The sequence below is a fragment of the Schistocerca piceifrons genome, unplaced genomic scaffold (assembly GCF_021461385.2).
Source record: "Schistocerca piceifrons isolate TAMUIC-IGC-003096 unplaced genomic scaffold, iqSchPice1.1 HiC_scaffold_1976, whole genome shotgun sequence".
Taxonomy (NCBI): domain Eukaryota; kingdom Metazoa; phylum Arthropoda; class Insecta; order Orthoptera; family Acrididae; genus Schistocerca; species Schistocerca piceifrons.
In genome coordinates, this window is record NW_025727874.1 from 100,001 (window position 1) to 103,948 (window position 3,948).

The window sequence follows — 3,948 nt, forward strand, 5'->3', positions numbered from 1 at the left end:
ATCCGTGGGAGGCCAAGGCACGGGACCGAGCTCGGATCCTGCACGCAGGTTGAAGCACCGGGGCGCGAACGCCGCGCAGGCGCGCGCATCCTGCACCGCCGGCCAGCACGAGGCCGACCAACGGCGAGAGCAGACCACGCCCGCGCTAAACGCCCGCACTTACCGGCACCCCTACGGCACTCACCTCGCCCAGGCCCGGCACGTTAGCGCTGACCCACTTCCCGACCAAGCCCGACACGCCCCGATCCTCAGAGCCAATCCTTATCCCGAAGTTACGGATCCAATTTGCCGACTTCCCTTACCTACATTATTCTATCGACTAGAGGCTCTTCACCTTGGAGACCTGCTGCGGATATGGGTACGAACCGGCGCGACACCTCCACGTGGCCCTCTCCCGGATTTTCAAGGTCCGAGGGGAAGATCGGGACACCGCCGCAACTGCGGTGCTCTTCGCGTTCCAAACCCTATCTCCCTGCTAGAGGATTCCAGGGAACTCGAACGCTCATGCAGAAAAGAAAACTCTTCCCCGATCTCCCGACGGCGTCTCCGGGTCCTTTTGGGTTACCCCGACGAGCATCTCTAAAAGAGGGGCCCGACTTGTATCGGTTCCGCTGCCGGTTCCGGAATAGGAACCGGATTCCCTTTCGCCCAACGGGGGCCAGCACAAAGCGCATCATGCTATGACGGCCCCCATCAACATCGGATTTCTCCTAGGGCTTAGGATCGACTGACTCGTGTGCAACGGCTGTTCACACGAAACCCTTCTCCGCGTCAGCCCTCCAGGGCCTCGCTGGAGTATTTGCTACTACCACCAAGATCTGCACCGACGGCGGCTCAGGCAGGCTCACGCCCAGACCCTTCTGCGCCCACCGCCGCGACCCTCCTACTCGTCAGGGCTTCGCGGCCGGCCGCAAGGACCGGCCATGACTGCCAGACTGACGGCCGAGTATAGGCACGACGCTTCAGCGCCATCCATTTTCAGGGCTAGTTGCTTCGGCAGGTGAGTTGTTACACACTCCTTAGCGGATTCCGACTTCCATGGCCACCGTCCTGCTGTCTTAAGCAACCAACGCCTTTCATGGTTTCCCATGAGCGTCGATTCGGGCGCCTTAACTCGGCGTTTGGTTCATCCCACAGCGCCAGTTCTGCTTACCAAAAGTGGCCCACTTGGCACTCCGATCCGAGTCGTTTGCTCGCGGCTTCAGCATATCAAGCAAGCCGGAGATCTCACCCATTTAAAGTTTGAGAATAGGTTGAGGTCGTTTCGGCCCCAAGGCCTCTAATCATTCGCTTTACCGGATGAGACTCGTACGAGCACCAGCTATCCTGAGGGAAACTTCGGAGGGAACCAGCTACTAGATGGTTCGATAGTCTTTCGCCCTATACCCAGCTCCGACGATCGATTTGCACGTCAGAATCGCTACGGACCTCCATCAGGGTTTCCCTGACTTCGTCCTGGCCAGGCATAGTTCACCATCTTTCGGGTCCCAACGTGTACGCTCTAGGTGCGCCTCACCTCGCAATGAGGACGAGACGCCCCGGGAGTGCGGAGGCCGCCGCCCCGTGAAGGGCGGGGAAGCCCCATCCTCCCTCGGCCCGCGCAAGGCGAGACCTTCACTTTCATTACGCCCTTTAGGTTTCGTACAGCCCAATGACTCGCGCACATGTTAGACTCCTTGGTCCGTGTTTCAAGACGGGTCGTGAAATTGTCCAAAGCTGAAGCGCCGCTGACGGGAGCGATTATTCCGCCGAGAGCATCCCGAGCCAACAGCGGCGCGGGTCCGGGGCCGGGCCAGGTAGGTCCGTCATCCGGGAAGAACCGCGCGCGCTTGCCGGGAGCCCGAGCGCCCAAAGGGGCGAATCGACTCCTCCAGATATACCGCCGGGCAGCCAGCCAGGACACCGGGCTCTGCCCAACAGACGCGAACCGAGGCCCGCGGAAGGACAGGCTGCGCACCCGGGCCGTAGGCCGGCACCCAGCGGGTCGCGACGTCCTACTAGGGGAGAAGTGCGGCCCACCGCACACCGGAACGGCCCCACCCCGCGGCGAGTGGAAAGGCAACCGGACACGACCCCGCCGCGGATTGCTCCGCGCGGGCGGCCGGCCCCATCTGCCGAGGGCGGAGGCCAGTGGCCGGATGGGCGTGAATCTCACCCGTTCGACCTTTCGGACTTCTCACGTTTACCCCAGAACGGTTTCACGTACTTTTGAACTCTCTCTTCAAAGTTCTTTTCAACTTTCCCTCACGGTACTTGTTCGCTATCGGTCTCGTGGTCATATTTAGTCTCAGATGGAGTTTACCACCCACTTGGAGCTGCACTCTCAAGCAACCCGACTCGAAGGAGAGGTCCCGCCGACGCTCGCACCGGCCGCTACGGGCCTGGCACCCTCTACGGGCCGTGGCCTCATTCAAGTTGGACTTGGGCTCGGCGCGAGGCGTCGGGGTAGTGGACCCTCCCAAACACCACATGCCACGACAGGCGGCAGCCTGCGGGGTTCGGTGCTGGACTCTTCCCTGTTCGCTCGCCGCTACTGGGGGAATCCTTGTTAGTTTCTTTTCCTCCGCTTAGTAATATGCTTAAATTCAGCGGGTAGTCTCGCCTGCTCTGAGGTCGTTGTACGAGGTGTCGCACGCCACACCGCCAGCCGGCTGTGCACGCTACCGAGAAAGTACCGGTATGCGAACCGCCAGGCGACGGGCGCGCATCGCACGTTTGAGGAGACGCGGCCGGCCCCACAGGCGGCCGCGACACTCCCAGGTCTGCGAAGCGGGCAAACGCCGCGCGCTTCAGTATACGTAGCCGACCCTCAGCCAGACGTGGCCCGGGAACGGAATCCATGGACCGCAATGTGCGTTCGAAACGTCGATGTTCATGTGTCCTGCAGTTCACATGTCGACGCGCAATTTGCTGCGTTCTTCATCGACCCACGAGCCGAGTGATCCACCGTCCTGGGTGATCTTTTCTCAGTTTCCGCCGTCTCTTTCGAGACGGTCGCATAGGCGGGAGTGAGGCGTGTGGCGGCCCCTGTTCCAGCGTTCTGTGTCCAACGGCCTCACGGCCGACGGGCGTCGTACGGCTCCACACCGGAGCGGACAGGCACTCGGGCGAAAGTCATTCAAAACCGGCGCCAGGCGCCAGGTGCCGCAGGCCAGCCGCTCCAGCGCTTCAGCGCTCGTACCACACAACATTGCCGCTAGTTTTGAGAGGCACGCGTGGTTCCGCACGCGGCGCACGGCTACGGCGAGCCGTACAGGTAGCGTGTTGCGCGACACGACACGCACATCGAAAGACATGCAGTCTAGTCGGTAATGATCCTTCCGCAGGTTCACCTACGGAAACCTTGTTACGACTTTTACTTCCTCTAAATGATCAAGTTTGGTCATCTTTCCGGTAGCATCGGCAACGACAGAGTCAATGCCGCGTACCAGTCGAAGACCTCACTAAATCATTCAATCGGTAGTAGCGACGGGCGGTGTGTACAAAGGGCAGGACGTAATCAACGCGAGCTTATGACTCGCGCTTACTGGAATTCCTCGTCATGGGGAACAATTGCAAGCCCCAATCCCTAGCACGAAGGAGGTTCAGCGGGTTACCCCGACCTTTCGGCCTAGGAAGACACGCTGATTCCTTCAGTGTAGCGCGCGTGCGGCCCAGAACATCTAAGGGCATCACAGACCTGTTATTGCTCAATCTCGTGCGGCTAGAAGCCGCCTGTCCCTCTAAGAAGAAAAGTAATCGCTGACAGCACGAAGGATGTCACGCGACTAGTTAGCAGGCTAGAGTCTCGTTCGTTATCGGAATTAACCAGACAAATCGCTCCACCAACTAAGAACGGCCATGCACCACCACCCACCGAATCAAGAAAGAGCTATCAATCTGTCAATCCTTCCGGTGTCCGGGCCTGGTGAGGTTTCCCGTGTTGAGTCAAATTAAGCCGCAGGCTCC

The 3,948-nt window shown here is 60.2% G+C and overlaps 2 non-coding genes across 2 annotated transcripts in view; both read right to left on the reverse strand.

Moving 5' to 3' along the window:
- The window catches only part of LOC124741667, a 6,521-nt gene extending 3,905 nt beyond the window's left edge, over nt 1–2,616 (reverse strand). Inside the window, exon 1 of the ribosomal RNA XR_007010011.1 lies at nt 1–2,616. This exon is cut by the window's left edge and continues 3,905 nt beyond it. This is a non-coding gene — a ribosomal RNA (large subunit ribosomal RNA).
- Nucleotides 2,617–2,803: 187 nt separating this feature from the next.
- Nucleotides 2,804–2,958, reverse strand: LOC124741651. The gene has a single exon (XR_007010001.1). It is a non-coding gene; the product is annotated as a 5.8S ribosomal RNA (ribosomal RNA).
- Between the last annotated feature and the right edge of the window lie 990 nt (nt 2,959–3,948).